The sequence below is a fragment of the Condylura cristata genome, unplaced genomic scaffold (genome assembly GCF_000260355.1).
Source record: "Condylura cristata isolate star-nosed mole 26May11 unplaced genomic scaffold, ConCri1.0 scaffold00002, whole genome shotgun sequence".
Classification (NCBI taxonomy): Eukaryota; Metazoa; Chordata; class Mammalia; order Eulipotyphla; family Talpidae; genus Condylura; species Condylura cristata.
The window spans coordinates 37,163,838-37,187,791 of NW_004567103.1; the positions used below are offsets into that span (position 1 = coordinate 37,163,838).

The following is a 23,954-nucleotide window of genomic DNA, read 5'->3' on the forward strand; positions in this document are numbered from 1 at the left end:
CGGCAACGCCGCGCCAGGCCCGGCGCCGGGTCGCGTCGCGGCCTAATGCGGAGTCCTGGGCGCCTCCCCCGGCGGCTCGGGGGCCGGCCGAAGACTGAGAGAAGCCATTTCCCGGCTCCCGGCTCCCGGATCCGGCTGGGCCCCTACGGGTGAGGGGGGGTGCGGACGCCGTCCTCCCCGCCGCGCCTGGGGCCCCCAGAATGGAGTCACCTGGAAGGGGTAGATGGCGGTGGGCGACATTCTAGTTGGGGGGTGGAGACGGGAAACTTGGATGTTCCCAAACTCAGGTTGAATAGTAGGCATAGGGAGGCGACAGCAGCAAATTTCTCTTTTTTTTTTTTAGCGTGTAAGTGTGGGAATGTGGAAAGGGAATGGATAATCAGGACGAACCTCGCACCCCCTCCACTTTCCCACTTTATTTTAGGTTGCGAAATAAAAGCCATTTGAGAGTATATCGACAATTTGGAATGCTGCGTTTTGAAGGTAGAGGGGAGGGGAAAGTGAGGGTGGAACCAGTTTTCTTAAATACTTCTGGGCTATGAGTCATTAGAACAGGAATAACAACCTTCCCTCTTTACTCCTCCTCATCTTAGTTTTCCCAGCCCTGCCTAACAGTACCAAACCATCATTTCTTAAAGTTTGATAGCTACAAAATAAAATACTGTAACTACACAGCTGCTACTGCTGATTTATGTTGCATATTCTGATGGTTTAAGTAACTATGGAAAACAGGCTCATCAAAGCCTTTACATGGTTCCTGCAGATTAAGCGGTGAAAGACAGAGTTGGAGTTAAAAAATACATATATATGGAGCAGATGTTAAAGATAAGTTTTAATTTGACAGAGAAAGTAAGTTATTTTGCTACATCTAGATCATTTAGTCTTTCTCATTTTGGGGGATAATATCTTCATAGTATTTTTAATGGGTCTTTAATATTATATGAATCTTTCATATTAATCATAGCAACCGAATTATAATGCTTGTAAATTAGGAAACTGAAAGATTATTTTTAAAAATTCGTATCACTAGATTAAATTTTAAAACCGATTTATTTCTATAATTTGATAAAGAAGCTATTGAAAGGAGAAGACTTTTGGTTTTACAGTGACACATTTTTTATAAATATAGCTAAATTCAGTTTACCTGGATGCAAGTTTTAATTGATTCTAAGCCTAATATTGTGGAGCTAATTTCAGCTCCAATTCATTTGTTACATTTTGTGTGTGCCAGCTCAGTGTCATTACAGAGATGCTCTTTGCCTTTACCTGAGAGCCTTGTTTATAAATTTATGTAGGCTGGAAGTAATTTTAGGTAGTAATACTTACAAATTGCATTAACCTGAACTATTTTGTGAGATTATGTTCTTTTACAAACTTGAATATTGGTTCCTATGTGAACTTTGCCCCAAAGCACTAGCAACTCAGACTTTTTTTACTAAAAGTTTCTAGACCTGTGGTATTGTGGTTAAAGGAAATGGTTATGAGGGTTTCCAGAAGAGGAAGTGAGAGTAACATCAAAAGTGATTTGGGTATTTGAACAAAATGCACTTTTTAAAGCATTTGTTTTACACTTTATGGTATAAATATTATTAAAGCTTGCATATCTAACTTTCATGAGCAGTATTAAGTGAAATTAGAAGCATTTGAACTCATAATTCCAGTTAACTGCATTTTCTCAAAAGTAGTTTTTTTCACTTCCTGTTTTGATAAACTTCAGGCTCTTGCATTATTGAAGTTGAAATTTAATATATGATCATTATGCCCATTGTCATAGACTTTGAATTATTAAAGTGTTACATTTCATCACTTAACATGTATTTGTTATGTGTTAACATAAGCCTTGCCTGATTGTGAGTTACCCCTGGGCATCTCAGATCCTTACCTAGTTGATAATACCTTCAGGTCTTTTTGAACTGGTAAATATATTTTGTGAAACATACATACAGGGAAGAAAGAGACAGAGACAGAGAAAGAAATACAGGCAGAGATCTTACCTTAGTTTTAATAATTGCTTATGGTTTGCTCTCTTTGAGTCCTTTGCATACAAATTTATCAAATTTTCAATCTTTCAGTTTATATGAAATTGCCTCTAAGATTGACATATCTTCCTGCCTGGCTCAGGATTGAAACATTTGTTCAAAAATCTTGCCAGAAAAGTGGGTAATATTTGTTCACCATGTGTTTTTTATAAGGTTCATGCTCTCTGCATTTTTATGACAATATAAATCACATAATCATTTCAATCTCAATCTCATAATCTTCAAAAAAACCTACCTCATAATACATGCCTGTCAATCAGTTATCACATTTTAATATATATGTGCATTAGCTTATCTGGTTTGATTATTCTGCCCTATTCCAATTGGAAGTAGTAATGGAAATATTTTACGAGCATGTACAGTGAAAAATTACTTCAGTAACCCAGATGAAGTAACTTCATAAATTACTATAATCAAGAATAATATTTAAACACATTAAGAGAATGAAACATGGTTACTGAAAAATGCTTTACTTTTTTAAGGAAAATTTCTGCAGCTGAGAAAATTCTGAGATCTTGATATGTAACAGTTTATGGAAATTTTAAGGAACTAAGTCTAATCAGGGATGTAAGAACTAGTAGAACTTAGGGAAAAAATGAAGGGAATAGATAGTTTTACATTTAAAACTACATTTAAAAACAAGTCGGTTAAAAGCATAAAATTTGATTCTTAATTCCTTAAAGTGTTTTCTTAAGATTTATTTTTATTTATTCATGCATATGAGAGCTGGGGTGCAGGCCAGAGGTGTATGGTGGTGAGAGAATTCACCAGAGACAATGGGGAGCAGAACAGGCAGATCCACTGAAATATACTGCTGAGGGGAGCAGCAGGAGAGACCTGTCACACCATGTGGGTGAGCTTCCTGACTGCATGGAACTGACGCTGCAGTGGCTATGGATAGAATAACTTCTTAGTGCTAAGACTTAACCATACCACCAGAGAGGCCTCAAAGTATTTTTTTTCTTACTTAAGTATGTCCTCCCTTTTCAGGACTTAATGGTGCATACACTTAAATAGTTCTTAACATTTTTCAGGATACTTTTGTATCTTTTGTGGTATGGTAGGCTGGTGGAAATAGAACATTGGTCCAGAAGTTAGGGGACTTGCATTCTGGTCTTCTATAGTGAGAGTTATGAAACTTTGGATTGGTGACTGAACTTTACTAAGCTTTATTTTTCTTCATCTATAAATGAGGGGAAATTAACTATAAAAGTAATACTGAAGTCTGTTCCAGCTCTGATTATGTTCTCTTTATAAGTTTACTGCGAGGTAACAGGGTAGCCGTTATGGCCCATTTTAAATGATAACTGGCCTCAGTTTACTTATCAGTTAAAAATTTATTTTATTTATTAATGCATATAAGAGGTGGGGTGCAGGCCAGGGGTGTGGGGTGAGAGGATTCACCAGAGACAGAGAAGGGTCAGAAGAGGTGGATCTACTGAAATACACTGTTGAGGGGAGCAGCAGGAGAGATTGGAGAGCTCTGCTGGGCGATGTGGGCTATTTCCTGGCAGGGAACATGCTGAACTCTTGCCTCTGTGTTGATGACAGCTTCATAATGCTGAGACTTAACCCCTTGTGCCACCAGGGAAGGCTCCACTTTACTTTTCTTTAAGGTAGGGTTGGTGATACCTGTCTACTTCGCAGAATTATTTATGAAGATAAAATAGTCAAACACTTCTGTGAAGTTAAGCTATTATTATTTAGGAGTTTCAGTAATTTATTTGACATTTGCTTTTCTGAAATTTAATTGTTGGTTAGTACACACACTCCCAAATTCTGAAAGAAAATATTTTTGCTGTGTTTAAAAATAGTTTTTTGTTGTTGTGCTTCATCTTGCACCGTCCAAACCATTATCTACATAAAAGCTTAATAACCATATCAAAAAGTTTTCAGGTAATACTTGAATATTTTTTTATGCTAAATTATTGTCTCAATTTTAAAGGACAGTAAATGAGAAAAGACCTACCCAACTATTGCCAATTTCTTTTAAAATGGAATACTTTTGCAGATTTCAACACATTTTTAATTCTTTGTTTTGGCTAAAGGGAATCTTATTCTATTCTTTCCCCCTATTATCATCTCTTTCCCATATATTAGATAAATTTATTTCATGAGGAAAAAAAGATTAAGAGGAATAGCAGAACACCATTGAAAGTCCTTATCTGCTAGCTAGTGAGGAGAAAAAAGAGATCTGTGAGAAGTGTTCAGGGCAAGGTATGGAAACCTACTTTCAGTCTTCCCTGTCAGTATTCTGTTTTTCTCCATTTAAAATGTTAGTGTCTATGTTGGTCAACCAACAGCAGAAGGATTTTCCAAAAATTGGAGTGTGGCACATTCTATAAAAAATTACTGGTAGTAGTGTTAAGTTTTTTTTTCTCTGAGGTCTCATAGAGAGAACCTTAAACAAGTTAAGAAGACATTACTTCTTGATAAATCTAAATTTAATTAATATCTATTGTTTATATAAATCCTACTGCTTTTATTGTTCAAGGAAGTTGCTTGTAAAAATGAAGATATGATAGTTTTTGTGCTGGATGATAGACAAGGAGAGAAATAGTACTAAAAATATTTAGGAAAGTAATTTTTATTTTAAGTGGCATTGAGATTATGGCATATTTCTACCTTGGAATTTTTAAATAGCTTAAATATTAAAAAAAATCAATGATTATAAAAAGAGTACACTTATTGTGAAAAAAAAATCAAACATAATAGAAATGTGTGACTTCAAAAATTCCCTGCCTATCCATTTCCCACTTTAAAAAATAAACCATTTCTACTTATACCCTTTTTTGTACTAATGCTAACATATGTATATGCATATTTTATTGTAGTTAAATTAGGTCATTTACAAAAATAAAATTTGAAGAAACAGCATACTGCAGTTGACATATAAGTGAAATTAGAGTCCTTAATCTATTGATTATATACACAGTTTAAGAAAATTAAATAATTGGCCATATTTACATATTAGCTTCATCTAATGTGTTAAAAATGCTGATTGTGTGTCAGTGTTGAAAGTTCTTAATAGTTAGGATGCTTGAACATCCTATTCATATTCTTGTTTGATAATTTGCTAGCAATGTTACAATAATTTTTTACAGCATACTTGACTTTTAAATACTGCCAGTAGTGAAAATGCATCTTTTAAGTCCTAAAAGCTGTTTTTTCAGTTAGTCTGTAATATTGAGGGGTTCCTTTTAAGTTATTAGTTTATTCTGCATTTATTCAGATGTATAAATGAATGTATAATAAAAGTCTAGTTTTCCAGTGCCAAAAAATTCTGTTTTAGTGGGTGAGATATATGTGTAGATATTTAACAAAAATGTAGTGTTGAATGTGGTTGAGGGAGTCTTAAGAGATAAGGGAGTTAAAAAATCAGCTTGGGAGATAAGGGAAATACAGGACATAGTCACATTTGTGCTTGGTTTTGAGTAATGACTAGAAGCCCAGGCAGTGACAAGGTCTGTCAAAATTCCAAAACTTTTTTGTTCAGTAGATTATATAAAAATGCAAAATATATATAGTAGAATATTCTAATACTGTTGAAACAAGGATTTGCTGGCATATAGCCTCTAAACTTCTCTATTTTCAGTACCTAGTATGAGAAAGCTAGGTTTTAGATAATGCTCTGATGAAATTTATTTATTTATTTTAAAGATTTATTTATTTATACCTACAGAACTGGGGTTCATGCCAGAGATGCAGGAGGTGAGAGATTCACCAGAGACAGAGTGGGGAGCAGAGCAGGCAGATTGAAGTATATTGCTGAGGGTAGCAGCAGGTGGGTCAGGAGAGGTCTGCCATGCCATAGGGGTCCCTCCCCTGGCTAGGGATTGAACTGGTGCTGCAGTGGCTATGATAGCCTCATAGTGCTGTGCTCTAACCTGTTGTGCCACCAGTGAGGGCCCCATGAAATTTATTTTTAACTTTAGGCAAGTTCTTTTGGTTGTAGTTTATTTATAAGTTGAAAAACCATTAACTCTTATGACTCTTATTTAGGGATACATATGTAAGAGTTATAGAAGGTTTTTAATAAAAGCTGAATCCCGACCTAAACTTAACTAAATAAAGTACTTCTGACTTTAAGACCCACTGAAATGAGTTCTCAATACCTATGATTTCCTTTCACTGATAATTGTTCACATAGCGATTTAATTTTGTTTTCTGGGGTATAACTGAATTTCTGGAATAGTGGGCTGCCCGCAAGCTCTGCTAGCAAGAACCCACAAGCTCTGCTAGCAAGCATTTGTCAGTGTCTGTTATGCTTTAACTTTTTTTTGGGGAGGGGGAGGAGTTCTTAAGCCATGTTAATCTTGTTGATTGTAATTAATGCAAACTCAGAAACTCTTTCTCCTACTCTTGGTGGAATTCTCTTAACTTGAACTGAGTTAATTCATGCAAGTGCTATTACAATCCCTGGTACAAGAGTAAGAAGTGAATAATGTTAGCTATTGGTATAAGTTTTATTTAGTTCTGGATTTTGAAAACAGTAAGCACTTAATAAAAAAGTGTTCATTTCTTTTCCGGTTAAATACTGCTCAAGACCAGCTTGAGAAAACATCTAACTGTCCCTTTTTACTACCACATATTATAGTTTGAAATCTACTTAGCACTAGTGCAAAATAGCTATTTGTATTTAAGTCTGTTCTGTAGTGAAAAGAACTTTAGAACAATAAAAATGTGATCATTTATGGCACTTTTTAAAAAATATTTATTTATTTATGCATACAGAACTGGGTACAGAGCAGAAGTGCAGGGGCAGTGAGAGGATTCACCAGAGAAAGAGTGGGGAGCAGACCAGGCAGATTTGACCAAGTACACTGCTGAGGGGAGCAGCAGGCAAGACAGGAGAGGTCTAGACGCCATGTGGATCGCCTCCTGGGCGGGTATCAAACTTGCACTGAGATGGCTGTGGCCAGCTTGCAGTGCAGCATCTGAACCTGTTGTGCCACCAGGGAGGGCCATTTATAACACATTTTAAAAACTAACAGAACACCTTTTTTATAAACTGCATGTTGGAAGCCGGAAAATGTTTAAGGGCAACAGTGACCGATTCTTGAGAATTAAATAATAACAAGTAACTCACATCGCTAAATTTTGAATTACTAAATTTTTTAATAGTCAGTTTTAATAGTATTAAGTTCATGATTTCCGCAGATCTTATGCTTGGAAAACAACAATAATTTATGTATCTTTAAATCTGCTATTGGTTCTGATTTAAAGGTAATTATCGATAAAATTACATTAATTTTAAAGCAGGAGAGGTCTGCTGCTCTATGTAGGTCAGCTCCCTGGCTAGGGATCAAAGTGGACCATAGTGGCTGTAGTGCTGAGACTTAAGCCCTAGGCCACCAGGAAGGCCTTTCATTTTTATTTTCAACCACCCAAGTGTAACTGCTTTAATCTACTATGTCAAAGCAGGTTGATTTATCAAAATATAAGGGAATAGAAAATTAAAACACTATGACTAAATTTTAGACTTTTTTTGCTCTAAATAGACTATTGAGTATAAAAACTTTCACACAGTATTGCTTCAATTATTTAAAAAATTAGAAAATGTGAAAGAATAAGTAGGTTGCTTTACAGTCCGTTCTTCCTATAGGCATTAATTTCAGTTTTGAAGCCTTAAGGGAGTATCTTTGCCCTTTAGTCCCTCAAATTTTGCAAAATCTGCTATGGTGTTTCTTGTTTATTGAGTAAAACTTAATTTCTTCTTTCTAGAAAAAAATGGGTCATTCATATTACTTTTGTGCTTTTTATATATTTTTCTTCTTCCCTGGCATATTTTAGGTATTGCTAGTTTTTCCTTTGCTCTCACAATTAGCAGTCTTGCTCTAATACCTGGATTTCATTAATTTTTTCCAGCTAATTATAAAAAATTTCCTTACATTGTATTTTGGGAAAGTAATACATTTTATTGCTTAGGTAGGTTAGAATTTAAGAATAAAACTGATAAAACAAATCATATTTCTCTTAATATTAAATACCCCAGTTTTAGGCAGCTGAGGTTTTGAGAGAATGGGGCATGTTTTTGTATGCTTTTTGATAAGTATTTCTTTTAAGATTTATTTATGCATGCAAAACTGGGGTACAAGCCAGAGGTGCAGGGGTGGTGAGAGGATTCACCAGAGACAGAGTGGGAAGCAGAACAGGCTGATCCATGAAGTACACTGCTGAGGGGAGCAGCGGGTAGGTCAGGAGAAGTCTGCTATGCTGTGTGGATCACCTCTGGAGCCTGGGAATCAACTCATGTTGAAGTGGCTTTAGCTTCTTAGTGCTGTGCTTTAAGCTGCTGTGCCACCAGGGAGGGCTCTTAAGCATTTTTAATGCTTTAGAATCTCTCATGCTACGCATAGTTAATGGTAGTAAAATCTTGAGCAAGTCATTTAATTTCTCCTCTTTTGAGTGATGGTTTCAATAATTTCTAAGGCACAGGTATTGTGCACTTATTACAGGTGTCCAGTAAATATTCTTTCTGCTTTCTACTCTGTGTCTTACTCTTTCTTTTCTTCATTGTTGCTTAATGTTTTATGAATAGACAGCTATTTCTATCTATATTTTATTTTCATTATCCTGGTAAATTCTTGAAAAAAACATATAACATTAATCATGTAGACTTAAGGTGTCTTGTGTAATCTATGTTATGATAGTTTGTGGAGGGAACTTGAGAAAAGATTGTGGTGGTAGATTGACAAAAATATTTATTTCAAAGTCTTACTTTAAAATCAAAGCCTTGTTTTAAGGTATCTATTCAGAAATCTTTATTTTATGATCTAAATAAAATATTCTGGATTTTAAACATTTTTCATAATTATATTTGTATCTTGTGAAAAAATGAAATTAGAGGTACTGAATTGGTAGTTAATACTGGCCCCAAATTAGTTAAATGGAAAATATTATTTTGATAATTGGGAAATATCAATAGATATCCATGTGTTTTAAGTTTTATTTAAAAAACTTTAGAAATTATTTATTAAATACATATGGGCTAGGCACTGTGAATAAACTATTAATTGATAAAGTTGAACAACTACCCTATGAAGTGGTAATAGTAGCATTTTCAATTAGCTATTAGAGAAATTGAAGTCTAGAGGTTAAGCAACTTACCCCAATGGTTTTATTACGGGCTGTGATCTCAACTTAAAGTTAGAATTCTGAATTGTTAAATTTTAAGTATTTTAACACTACTGTAACTTTAGCGGCCACATCAAATAGTTTCAACTTTGTTGAATTTAAAGATGATTAAGACATTTATGAAAAATAGAAGTATATAAATACATTCACATTAGATCTTTTGGAAGATCTTTAGAATATCAGATTATATTGTTGTTTGCATTATGAAAGCATACTGAGTCCAGATAAAGTAAAACAAGATTTTTGGCATAACTGCTTTTAAAAAAATGATGTGATTCAACTGTAACTTCTTCTTTTTTTTTGCCTGGTAAAATAGTTCTTTGGTTAATTACATGAAAACAAATTATTTTGGGTAGAGTTATAAGATTCAGCGATTTTATAATTTTCTCCTCAACTTGCTTTTTATTTTGATAAAGGAGGGAGGGTAGTACAGAAGTATGTCCAATTGCATATCCTAATTGAATTTGGTCATTTGTTAAACTTTGAATTCAGTTTTGGATAAGTTTGAAATGTATTGGTCTGTAATGTATTGATAAGTTAGGGAATATGTATTTTCTAAAATGTGGTACTTCAAAGAATAGTATTTTTTGAGAGAAAGATTAATTTCGTGTAATATGACTAGAGTGGAATAAGGTAGGGGGCTAGGTATACCAGCTATGTTCTTAAATTATATATTTTATCATTTTCTATCATGTACTCAAAATGAATACTTTTGAGTTAGGTTGGGAAACAAGATTAATCTTTATGAACTGTGAGACATCTTGATTAGTTAGAATTTTGCTATTCCTATTTAGTAGGAAATCCTTCTTAATTAGTGAGTATGGCTCTTTGCCAGAATAATTTTTACTCAAGCTGTAGTTTATTTTTCTCTGGTACTTTTTCTTTTTTGCCTGAGTATCCCCCAGGAAATTGTTTCTACTAGTATTTGAATATGTATAGCCTTTTTAAAAACTCTTATCTTAACTACTAGGCTTAGTCCTATAAATACAACCAATTTGGTATAGTTGGACAGGGTGAATGAAGAAAATATGTGACTGGGAGTGAGAATTGTTACTGCTAGCTCTATCTCCTATGATAAAGATTTGCTTCTGTGATTGCTAAATGAAACTTTGACTTGGGTAATTAAGATTACTATAGCTATTACTAACAACAGCTAACATTTTTAGAGTACTTATGTGCCCTTCCTTTGCAATATATTTTTATGGTTTATTTATTTCTCTTTTAATCCTCATAATGACCCTATGAGGTAAGTACTATTTTTCCCACATACATAAGAAGAAACTGAGACTAAGAGATGTCCTAGAAAGTATTCAAGAGCCTCTGACTTGTAAGTGGTAAAGACTGAGGCCCATTCAGTCTTACTCCCAGAGTTAAGTTCTTAACATTTATGATAAGCTGCTTCCCATGTGACATGTTAGATATGGTTCACTGAGCAGTCTGGGAAAAAGTAAATCATTTCCAAGGAAAGGAGATTATATAACCATGGATTTTTCCATTGAAATAAAATTCCTTTTTTTTTTTTGTTTTAGAGGTAGGAAGGAGAAGTGAATATATAGATATCTTTAGTTATAAATATTGTTAAGATGGATAGCTGTCTGAAATAATTAGGATTTAAAAGCTAATGTGTACTTAAAAATGGAACATAATTTGGCTCACTTTAGGACTCTAATGTGAGTATATTTATGAAATTTATGTTTTACATCAAGGAATGCTAATCTGTAGCTTTCTAGTTGGACAAATTCTTGGCTTTGTGGACCTTAGCTATTTTTAAAACATTTCGTGAAGCAGATTAATTGGAACATTAATTTGAGGTAATATTTTTAAACAAAGACAGTTTACTTTGAGGAAAAGATGTATATTTTAATTAATTTTAATTTTAGTGTTAAAATTTCGTAGTAGCCTGTTTCTATCTAGTTAAAAATTATGAAGTTCTAAATTTCTTAAACTGAATTTTGTTTATCTAATTATGTTTGGGATTTAAAAAATTTCTTACTGCATTCCTATTTCCATTTGGAAACTGGGAAGTGCATTAATTTTTATGCTTCCGCTTGGAAGGAAGTTTAGGTGATAGGTAAAAAATAGTTTCATTTGAGTTGCAGTGTGAAAGTCATCCAATAACTACTTATTTTTATTCTTGGCTACCGTTTCTTTTTAAGGTATGTAAAATTTCACTGATGGCTTTGCTCCTGTTTTTATAGTTGCATGTAGTCTTTGTTATTCTTTCTAGTATACTCTGATGTAGAAAGACCACCAAGAAACTGACATATTGTCCACTTACACAATAGTATTTAAATATATTTGAATAGTATAAGCTATAATATAACCTATTGTATACTCAAACTCGCTACTTAGAATACCTTTAAAATTGTAGCACCATATAGTTCTAATCTTGTTTTGTTATTCATAGTTTGCAGTGCATAAGTTCTCTACTGAAAAGTATATCATAGCTTGACAATCATTGTTTACACGTAATTTTCTCTCTTTTTATTACAATGCTTCCCCAGCAAGGACAAGTTTGGAAGGTTTGCAAAGCTTTTCACCTTCCCTCTGCCCGCTTGCCCGCTTTCAGATCAGTTTCATGTTTCATAACTTCTTTCTCTGCAATCCACAACATAGCCATAGTAAACAATGAAAAAAACATTGAAATGCAGTTCTGTATTTCCTGACACATTGTAGAGACAACCTCAAAGAACACATCCTTTTAAAAGTCTCATAAAACTAAGTTAAATAGGAATCTCAGAAGTTTAGTAATTTCTTAAGAAATAGCATCTCATTTAACAATCTGTTAATGAAATAAACAGTATTCATTGTATTCTGTATTGCCAGTAGTTCAGATAAAAGTCCTTTCTAATAATTTCTTATATTTGTATGCTTTACAGTTTACTATAGAGAATGCTATATACTGCTGAAGTGGTGAAATGTAAACATTTCCATTTGTTCTGTGATTATGAGATATAGAACAGATGTAGATTCATTGTTTGAAGTGCTGCTGGTATGATGGAAAACACTGTTGTAAAACTCAGATGCTCAGAGGAACAGGCAACACATTAGTAGTATCCTAAAAACAGCTTCCAGTTCTTTTGAACTAGGGCTCTTGTATTAAAATGTTTAAAGTAAAACGACATTTTGGAAAAGACAAACATAAGATTTATTTTTTAACACTTAGAAAGAAACATTTCTAGTACTCTACTGAATATTTGATTTTGTTATATTTTATTAGCTTCAGGTGAATACAGTCCTACCTCAAACCAAAAATTTTTTTTCTTTTTCTTTTTCTTTTTTTTTTTTTAGGTTTGAGCTTTTTCCTTCACTGCTGTTCTGCGCTAACTGCTTTGAAACTTTCCATGCATTTTTTTTTTCAGTAGAAGAACATCTCTGTACTGTCTCCCATTGCATATTTCAGCTGTGACAATCCCTGCACTTTGCCTATTCATTTTACCACCTGCTCACCAAAACCAATAAATTTCTCTAATTTCTGATTGCAGATTTGCTACTCTTTGGTTTTAGAAGAAGAATGCATTTCACTTTTTTTATTACTGTTGTTTTTATAGGCATGCGGAGATCCCAAGGCAAAACCATCCTACCTTATTGACAAAAATCTGGAATCTGCTGTAAAATTCATAGTCAGAAAGTTCCCTGCTGTAGAAACCCGCAACAATAATGTAAGTCATCTAATTTTGTTTTTTACTTGATTTTAGGGAAAGCAATGGCTAGTAAAAAAGTTAAAATATCTTTTATTTCTAATTTTTCACATTTTGATATGCAGCTTATAATGACTACGGGCTTTTAGAGGTAACATTATGTCCAAAATTGGGAAAAAATGGCTTAGATTATTGCCGTTTTATTATAGAAAATACAAGATCTTAATTTTTAATACACTTTTTTCAAGTTGCAGTAGAGAATAACGTACTGCTAAAATGTATATATGGTAGGTGTATTTACCAAATATTGCTTGACTAGTTGGGGAGTTTTTTATGTTTAGTTTTAAAATATATTTGCTTTTCTTGTGTTTTCCTAATTTAGAAAATTATTTCTGAAAATTAAATAATTGATACTGTGAGACTGTTACTATTTCACATTTTCTCAGGTGGGATAATGTGTTGAACTATATAAGTCATCCAGGGTCATTTTGATATATTTTGATGTATCTTTTGGTCATTCTTTATAGCTTCTGTGAATAATTAATTTTAAAAGTTAGAGTTACTTTTCATCCTATTATGGCCTTTGCATATGCATTGTATGACTTGGGAACTTTCTGCATATATATATATATATTTTTTTTTTTACTTTTACTTTTTTCTTTGATAGTCTCATAATCCTTACTGTCTTATTTTGCTTTATGTATAAACTTAATCTCAAAGTTTCCTCTTAGACATGATTACCCTATTTTAAGAATTTGTTTAAGAATATTTGTGATCTTTTGGTTTCTAAATCTTGTATGTTCATTGAATATTTGTATTTAACCTGGTCAGTCTTTTACTTAGAAATCTTTTAATGTAGAGGAAGATACAAATCAGAATTAATAAATATATATCTGGTAGTGTATTTTTTTTAAAGTATATATATATTTTTGTGAATATAGGTTGATGTGGTCTTTCTTTGTTTCATATAAAATTGTGTTTTATAATTGGTGTGTTAAGATGCCACAATTAGTACCTGATTACAGATGGGTGACTCAAAGCACACTTCTTAAGAATACTACTACTTGTATGGAGAATTTTTTTTTAGTGGTATTAACTAGTTAACTCCTCAGAGATTATATATGCATTCTGAATGGGAGGCTTTATAATGAAAATTTGTTTCATATTTAATTTCATATACAGTTATCTTTCTATGGGCTCATGCAATCTGTGATACAAGCTCTTCAGAGAATCTTTTAAGTTTAATTTATGTGTCTGTGTATAAATTTCCTTATGAGATTATGCAGAGTTCTTAAATATGCAGTATCTTCTTAGAAAATAGCAAGATCTGATTAAAATATATTTATTGTTTCATAACTGTAAAATTAGTAGTCACTCCTGACAGTCTGCTAGCCCTAGGCAAACAATCTACTTTATATTTGTTTGCCTCTCCTGGAGATTTCATATTAATTGAATTAATATAATGTGGCATTTTGTGATTGACTTCTTTCCAAATTCAGTTGTTTTCAAGGTTTATTCAAGTTCATCAGTATTTCTTTTCATTGCCAAACAATACTCTGTTGCATGGATATGCCATGTTATGTTTAGTCATTCATCACTTGTTTGTTTTAGCATTTTTGTCTATTATAAAGAATGCTTTGAGAATTTTGGAAAGTTTTTATGTGAACTATGTTTTCATTTCCCTTGAATGTATATACCCAGGAGTGCAATTGATGGATCATATGGTAACTCTGTTTAACCTTTAAAATCACATATACAGTATTTGATGTTGTGACTTCTTGTAGAATTTACTTAGTTTGTTTTGTTTGCAAAATCTGATGCCTTTGCAACTATTCTGTGTAATGCTATCCTGTTACTTTAACTCGTTATGAAGTACTTTAGTGTTTCCAAAATTTTGTGATTACATTTTTATTTGGCCCAGCTAAAATCCTTTAAGAAGTTTCTAGTCATCTTGGGTTAGGAATAAGAGATGAGTTCATTTTAATTTTTTTTTAAATTCCATAGAATTTAAATCTCCATATTAATGGAGATTTAAGGGTTGGGACTGATAATAGCACCTGAAATTGATAGAGTTTGTATATTTCTGACTGGCAGCATCTGTAAACAAAGAATTGATGTTAGTTTTTTTTTTTTAACCTTGTAAGTCCTTATCTGTGGGTGATTGTATAAATTGATGCCACAGAACAAGCTTATTTTACTCAGAGATAAGGGTGACTTTCTTGTTAGTTCTAGCCAGAATTACTGGTTAGCACTATTTTTGTTTTGATTCATGTTTTGCAAGTATCTCTTAACCCCACTTTCAGAAAAGACAGAAAAAAAAAGTTTCTGTGAAAAAGTCAACAAAGTTTTTTTTTAATTTTCTAAAGTAGATCCTCACTAAAAAGGCTAATCTTATTTTGTAACCTGAAATGTGTTGATTCTTGCTTGTTTCTTTAGTAATTGCTCCAACTCCTTAGTTTAAAATACTGTTAGAAGCTGTGAGCCACATACACAATAAAAGTGGAAGCTGCCAAAAAGCAGGATTGTTGCCTAACATGACTTCAACTGTGATGTTATTGTATTCTGTTGAGTCATTTCTGTCTTGCACTGGCTCCTTTACAGTCAGTTGTGAACTTGTGTACCCCTTCAATTTAGTTTGGGCCAAGGAATGGGATTTTTTACCTTGGGTCATGATGTTCAGTTAAATTCCCCATGTGCTTCAAAGATGATTAATGAAGTAAAAGTCAAATGAATAAAAACCATAGTAATTTTACAATTATAGCAGCCACTTACTTACACGTAGTGTTTAATATGTGCCAGGCTGTTTATTTTAACAGATTTAATGCATTTATTATTTAATTTCAGATTAAGAGAAATATTTCTGAGCTGAGATTGTCTTAATTTATCTACAACATGGTATCTTTTGTCATTTTGAAAGAGTAACTGTCAGGTGGATTTATAATTTGTTTCCCATAGATTTCATACGAGAATATAAAAGAAAATCTGTTATTTCCCTGGGTGAAGAAAATAGTAGATAATCTTTATTAGTAGGTAAAAATTGTCTTGCCCAAGAAATTTTAGAAGGCATTTTTAAACAAATACTCAGGTGCATGTTAAAAATTTTATTACTAATTTTTTTAAATTTAGCGAGTTTAATTATCCCCTCTTTCCTATGTTGTAAATAGGAACATCTAAAAACTAGTTATATGTTATTTTAAAAGCAGTAAAAATTTCTGGCACAAATATCATTGTGGAATTTGTCTAATTATTGTGTATGCTAGTATAAAATTTGGGTTTGACTGCCAAATTAGTTGGGAAATGATATGTTATGATCAGATATGTTGAATTTGATCTTAAACTCCTTAAGAATGAAGACATTGTTAACAAGTAGAGTGCCACAGAATTAATAAAGGATTCTGGACTGAGACATGGCTATCATTATACTAATTTGAAAATTCAGTTTTTAAACTAATATTTTATTTTATAGATATCATGTATTTTTTCTCTTGAGACAGTACTACCAAGATACTTTGTAATAAATTGTATTTTTTATTCAAGTAACTTTAGAAGGTCACTCAAGGAAAGATAAAGTAAAACAACTCTGAAAGTATAATAATTGTCATGGCAGTACACATTAGCATTTTGAACATTTATGTGCCTAGTGCCGGACATGAGAGACATTAAACAAGTTTGATGAATAAATTAATTGATAATACTCTTAACTTAGTAAGCTCTCATTCAGATATCTTAGATCTTTGTCAAGACTCAAATTTATCAACATTTTTAAACCTATTACTAGATAAAAAATGACATTAGTAGAGACAACTACATACATCTCATTAATATTATGGAAAGTAACTTGGAAAAAAATTGAGTCCTAGTTTCTTAAAAACTGAACTAACCTCTTATTTCCTAACCCAAGATGACTAGAAACTTCTTGAAGGATTTTAGCTGGGCCAAATAAAAATGTAATCACAAAACTTTGGAAACATGAGTATTAGGGTATTAGAGTAGCAAGTATAGATTTAGGGAGGCCTTTGACCACATACAGTATAGTTAAGGTAGGAGTTAGATGAAAGCATAAGGATACTGACTCCTAGTCAGTTTCTAAGAGAAGATTCCTTATATTCCATTATGATGGTAATGGTATTCCATTATGATGGTAGTATATTGGTAGTAAGAATAGATTTTGGAGTCAGTGAGCCAGAGTTTGAGTTCAGGCTTTTGCACTTTTTAGCTGAATGATTTTGGGCAAATCACTTAACATCTTTGTTCATATCTCTGAAATGTTAATGATAGCATTTGCAACAAGGAGTCTAGATGTCGCCTATAGTACTTAGTCGTAGGTCTGATAAATTTTTTTGGAAAAAATGGAAACTTTTTATATTACCTCTGTATAACTTTTCGGTTTACATCATTGGGTTTTCTTCTAGCTGTCCTTTAAATGTGGCTATTTCTGAATTATCTTCTTCTCCTCCCATGTAGTATATACATATAAAAACACTTAATTCCCTAACTTTAAGTAATAAACCGCCTTCTATTTTCTTTATTCTATATCTGAATTCCAGTTGCCCTTTGGATAACTCCACAAGTTATATAGTAAATTTTATATACATTTGTTCAGCAAATGGTTATGGTCATTGTTTTTCTTCTGTCTTCTCTGCTTTGAGTCATCATCATCTATTTACCTATCCTAGCATTTGAAACCCCTTTGACTCAATATAATGTCAAATTGGTGATTTTAGGGCTTGCAGTTTTCAAACTGTCTTTTGGAGTTATCTCCTTCAGGTCTTTGTTCCCTCATGGGGCAGGTGCTGTGAAAAATCAAGCATTTATTTCACACTTCTCAATTTCTCCTCTTACTGTAACCCCTCTGCCTTTTCTTTCCTCACAACTTTCATTAGAACATACAAGAGTCCTTGCTTTTTGTAAAAAAGCAAGTGAAAAGTATTTGAAACAGGTCAGTATTTGAAATAGGGAACGGGATCAGCACTAATGACCTATCTAAACTTTTTAAATTTAATTTTTACCAAAATAGCATAAATATATGGTAATGAATTTTCAGAATCCAGAAAAATTTAGGATGAAATGCTAGTGAATCTCCTGCTCCATTCTTTGAATCTCTTGCTCCATTCTTTCCAGCCCTAAAGTTCCAAAATGCCTGTTTTTAATACTTGAGAGATTGCTACCAGAAGTATAAGGAATAAGCTTATTCTTTTTCTATATGTTCATTTACTAATTTAAGACAATATCTTAATTCTGTGCTACTGAGAGCTTAGCTCATTAAATTCCCAGGCCCTTAATTACTTTCTCTCACTCCTGATGTTTGATAGTTTTTATGTTAATATTTTTTTTGATCATTGTTTACTTCCTTTTAAAGTTGTAAATACTGTAATTCTCTGTTTTTATAAACTTACCCTTGGTCACTTATACTTTTATATGGTCAAAGTTGTTATTACTTCCTTTTGGTTCTGTAATCGATATTCTGAGATAGAGTTATATGCTGACCCAAAAAATATTAGTAAAGACCTGAATTATTTGGTTTGCATATTATTTCTCTCTGTTGTCACACTTTGGACTTATAAGAGGAAAAATATATTTAGCATCAAAGTGAAATAGATTCTTCTAGAATTATACAATTAAATAATTTTATAAGTGCAGCATGACTTTATAGATTCACAGCTATGTGCCTTTAGAGTATTCTTAAATTTATCCAACCAAGAATCACATTGCCTTTCTTTCTGGAGCCCACTCTCCTCTAACTCTTCCTCTTTTTGTATTAGTTTTCATTCTGAGACATGTATCTCTTTTCCGTCTCCAGTATTATAATGGTTTTCACCTGAAGTTTTGCATTGAGTTTTTATGGAGTTTGGGAATTCCCTGAAATTGTGTACAGACTTTTGTGTGACTGTAATTTTCAACTTTTGTCATTCTTTTAAAGGCTTCTTATGATCCCAGAATACATCTGTTTTAAAAATCACAAATTTATGAACCTTGTACACTATATTGTAGTCATACTGTCAGTCATACTGACATCTCAATGATGCTTCCTATTTTTCTACAAATGAGCATTTCATTGGAGTTTCATTGCCTAACCCTCAAGGAGACGCATTCCTAGTACCTGCATTTTTTTCTGTTTTCTTCAAACTTTCTGAAGTAATATGCCTCTAGTGATAGTTTTCAGCTATCTTTCAAACAGTTGTTAGCCTGCTCCTTTGGATTAATGGTGATTATGATGTTCATCAAAATAGCAAAGGATAAGGCAAAGGACCTAGTCACCTGGTGAGCCTTAATTTTTGTTTTCTTGGTTATTTTCTTAAGGAAACCTTTAGCCACTCTTAATTAGGAATCCTTTGAGTTATGGTATCTTACTATTAGTAAGAATACAGAATTGGTATTAGTTATGGTATCTTACTATTTTTTTATAGCAGGTGTTCACTGGGAAGAAATGATGAGGCTTAAAAGTAAAAAAAGGCACTGATGGGCATTTTAGATTTGCAAATTGGAGAGTACAAACTCAGGTATTAGTCTAAATTGTGTCTTGCAGGAGTCTTTTTTTAAGGGTTCAAAAGTATAAAGGATAGGATTGTAAAAACTGTTTACCAGGAACTAGGATTGAACATAGATGACATTTCTTAGAGCTCATGAACATTAGTCAAACTAACTGTCTTTGGTTACTATAGAGGGAAGAAAAGAAAAAAAAGTTATCTGCTTAGTTCTCAGAGAAGGTCGTGCCTAGCTATATATCATTTCTTGCCAGTTAGTAACTAGTTGTGGGGGTTTTCCAAGTTAAAAGTTAAGGAAAGTTCAGTGTAATGGCATCTCAGGCACAATTGGGCGGGCACCAGTTCTGTAAGCCTGAACATCCCTTTTCACACAGGTTTAATTAGCCTTACCTTTTGTCAGCACAAAGACTACTTGCCCTGATCCAAAATAAAAGACACCAGTAGGTTTGGGCCAACAATAGGTAGGATAGTATATTGCGTTATTCCTAACTATCTAGTGTAAAATAGAAAGTAGATGTATTTAAGTGCTTTTTTTTTTTTAACGAGACATTTTATTTTAGGAGAGTGAGTATATGTCTACTCTTCATGACTCATAGCTTTTATTTTTGCTCCCGTGCCTTTCTTTATTCTGTTTTTACTACCTGGGACAATTTTCCCCTCCCAAAATCTTTCATGAGGGTAAATCTAGTTCCCTTTTCAGTTCTGTCTGTAGATGACAACATTTCAGAGGAACTTTATCTAATCTGTTCAAGATCTGTTAAATATTTCATGTAAGTATTCCATAGTCCCCGCTGCTCATTTGTTTATTGAAAGCCAAGTCCTTTATAGCAGAGGAGATTTGGCAGTGAATAAAAAGATGACATTAATGGTCTTCTTGTAGTGCTTGCAGTCTGTTGGAAAGAACTAAACAACAACAAAGAAACATAATACTAGGTAAAGATGAGTTCTAAAAAGCACAAAGCAGGGCAAATGAATAAGAATGATAGTGGGAGATGCTAATTTTCATGAAGGTGACCAGGGAAGGCCAAACTAAGCAGGAGGGCTTAGAACAGATTTAAAGATATGAAGAATTGAGGTGAACTGAGGAGGAATATTCTGGATGGTAGAGTGGAAGCTGTAAAGGCTCAGATGGAAGTGTACTTGGCATGTTCAGAGAACTGTAAGTAGGCCATTGTGAGTAGAATGGAATGATTCGGGAGAAGGGGTGGGGAGAATAGTCATGGCTGAGATCAAAAGATTGTAAGGGAATGGTGCCTACGTGCACTCACATATATGTACATTTTTCTAAGACTCTAATAATTAGTGAGTTAGGATGTCACTGAATAAGAGTAAAAGAATGAAGTGATATGATCACTGTGGGTGCTCAGTTGAGATAGTCTGTAGGGGAGCTAAGGTAAACCCAAAGAAAATAGTAGGAAACTTAGTCAATTGAGATGAGAATGTTAGTACTGGATGATAGAGGTGAGAAATACTCAGATTCTGAAATATTGTGAAGATTGAGCCATGAACTGTTTGGATTTTTTTTTTTAAGATTTATTTATTTGTGCATTCAGAACTGGGGTACAGGCCAGAGACTCAGGGGTGGTGAAAGACTTCACCAGAGACAGAGTGGGGAGCAGAACAGGCAGATCGACGAAGTACACTGCTGAGGGGAGCAGCGGGCGGTCAGGAGAGGTCTGCCACACCATGTGGTCACCTCCGGGGCAGGCGGGAATCGAACTCATGCGGAAGTGGCTTCAGCTTCTTAGTGCAGTGCTTTAACCCGCTGCGCCACCAGGGAGGGCCGAAATGTTTGGATTTTTAATATATTTTGAAGACAGAGCCTACAGTATTTGCTGATGCATGAGATGGGGGTTTCATGAGACATTGAGAAATGAAGACTCCAAGGTTTTTGGTGTGAACAAATAACAGTAATACTGGGGTGGAGGTACAAAATGATAGTATTAGATGTGTTAATTTGAGAGACCTAGAAATCTGAGTAGAAATACAGAATAGCCAGTTTTTAATGTAAGTCAAGAGCTCAAACCAACATTAAGCTGTGGATCTTATTGCAAAGGAATTAAGTGTTTTAAGAGAGAAGAATATAATAATTACTGAAGAGAGTGGAGACGGAACTGACAGTGAAAGTGGAGTAATATATCTACATAGTTACGGTTACTATTCATGATTTCAGGTTGAGATCAACTTATTTGTGTTGTATCAGACAGTTGTGATAGAGAAGAGAAGGACATGGGAATACTGATAGGCGATTGGGTTATAAGGTGGATTAAAAAGGAAATAGAACATGAAAGAATGACAATAAAAAGATGGGAGGGTGAATGCATAAGAGTTCAAAGAATTGATCAGGATAGGTATTAAGAGAGTTTTAGAGGTTGTTAAGCAGGAATTATTCTCTTATTCACCATGTCTCTACATTTTCCAAGAATGACAGAGCTCCAAAAGGTTCAGAAAGAAGCCAAAACAGCTTAAGCATAAATTTTATTAGTGTTTGTAAGCATCCAATTGAGAACCCTTAATATGAGCTTCTACTCTGTCAACATGTGATCAATAAGAAACAATCAATAAATATCAATAAATAATATAAGCCCTAGGTTCCCCGAAAGGGTGCTAGGTCCTCCTTTAATGTCTTGCATCTCACACATTACCCTTAGAAGCACTATTTCTTTTTTTCAAATGATGCTTTTTTAAAATGTTATTTCTAGATTTATTTATTTATGCATACAGAACTGGGGTACAGGCCAGAGGTTCAGGGGATGTGAGAGGATTCACCAGAGACAGAGTGGAGATCAGAACAGGCATATCCACCAAGTACACTGCTGAGGGGAACAGCAGGCAGGTCAGGAAAGGTCTGCTGTGCCATCACCTCAGAGGCTGGGAATTGAACTCACATTGAAGCAGCTATGGCTAACTTTTAGGAACCCATTGTTCCACCAGAAAGGGCCCTAAATGATGCTTTACTTCTAAAGAATTATTTATGCATACAAGATCTGGGGTGTAGGGTCCTTCCTGGTGGTACAAGGAGTTAAAAGCAAAGCACTATGAAGCTTTCTGCAGCCACTGTAGCACCAGTTTGATCTGTGACCTGAGAGTTGACCCACATGGCACAGCAGACCTCTCCTGTCTTGACTGCTGGTCCCCTCAGCAGTGTATTTCAGTAGTTCTGCCTATTCAGCTCCCCACTCTGTCTCTGGTGAATCCCCTCACCCTCCACACCTCTAGCCTATTCCCCAGTTCTTGTTTGTATAAATAAGTAAATTTTTTAATAAAGTAAAAACTGGAGTGTAAGCCAGAGGTCCGGGGACGGGGACCAGATTCACCAGAGACAGAATGGAGAGCAGAACAGGGGAATACACTGCTAAGGGTAGTAACTGGTGAGATGGGAGAGATCTGTACCTTGTTGTCGGGTGGATCCCTGGATAGGGATCAGCTAGTGCTGAAGTGGCTGGTAATAGCTTAATAGCACTGAGACTTTAACCCCTGTGCCACCCGGGAGGCCCAGCACTGACTTTGCTTATTGTGATCTTTTTCATATAAAAGTTAATTTCCTGTGTGTTTTTTATATACGTTCCTCATTAAACTATATATGCTTATTTAAGGGTAGGCTCATCAATTTTATTTATACTTATGAACCCAGTGTCTTCCAAAATGTCTGACAGTATAATAGGTTGGGATACTTTTTGAGTAAATGTTGACATATAAATGTTGACTGATACATAACATTATAGTAACTGTAAGCTTATTTAAAGGTCATTTCCATTGAATGTAAAGGGACAAGCTTCATTTTATTTACATTTGTTATAGAAAATGGGACCATTGTATTATTGTTAATTATTAAATATTGTGAATACAGTGAGGTAGCTTTTTTCTTTTTGATAACTTTTATCTACCTAACCCATTTTTCTCACCCTCCATCTCCTTTCTTTGTCCTTTTATGTAAAGGTGTTAACATTTGATAATCCATATTATACTGTTGTATGTAATTAGTGACTTTCTAGTACTAAAATTAGTTTCATAAATTTATACTAAGTTGACCGTTTTTTCATCAGAAATTTTACATTTTCAAGATTTTTCTTGATGTAAGTTAATGTGCTTAGTGGTGAAATATTTTTTTAATTTGACTTGCTGAACTTTATATTAATCCTTGTTTCAGTAACCTAGTACTATGCAGCCTATTAACTCAGAACTTAACGTGTTTATAAACTGTGTATTTCTTTATCATCCTGTGGGTTGGCTAAGTTTTCTGCTGTTCTCACTAGCCTTCTGTCATAGTTGCATTCCATGGGCTACCTAGAGGGCAGGCCCAACTATGAAAGCAGGACACTAAGCCTCTCTTGAATGTGGTACAGTATTTTAGACTTCTTCACGCATGGTGCTTCAGGGCAGTGTTTCAAAAAGAGCAAAATCTGAAACTGTGAGACCTCGAGTATCACTTACGTTTTATGTTGGTCAAAGCAAATAATAAGAGCTAGCTGAGATTATAATTGGGAAAATCTGACTAGAAGAACAACAAAGACCTACTGCAAAGAAGCCTGGACCCAACTTTTAATCGTTTTGCCTTTCATGTTCATTAAAATATAAAATTCTTTTATTCTTAACTTTTCAGAAATTAAAAAGAGGATTCTCAATGTAAACTTGAGAAAGATAATTTTTTT

General features: G+C 33.8%; 1 protein-coding gene across 1 annotated transcript in view; it reads left to right on the forward strand.

The window, feature by feature from the left end:
• The first annotated feature begins 97 nt into the window (after positions 1-97).
• Positions 98-23,954, forward strand: part of NCKAP1 (NCK-associated protein 1) — an 82,015-nt gene continuing 58,158 nt past the window's right edge. Inside the window, exons 1-3 of the mRNA XM_004674464.2 lie at positions 98-149; positions 11,681-11,698; positions 12,728-12,838. The gene's annotated coding sequence lies outside the window, so the exon portion shown is untranslated. The remainder of the gene's footprint in view (positions 150-11,680; positions 11,699-12,727; positions 12,839-23,954) is intronic.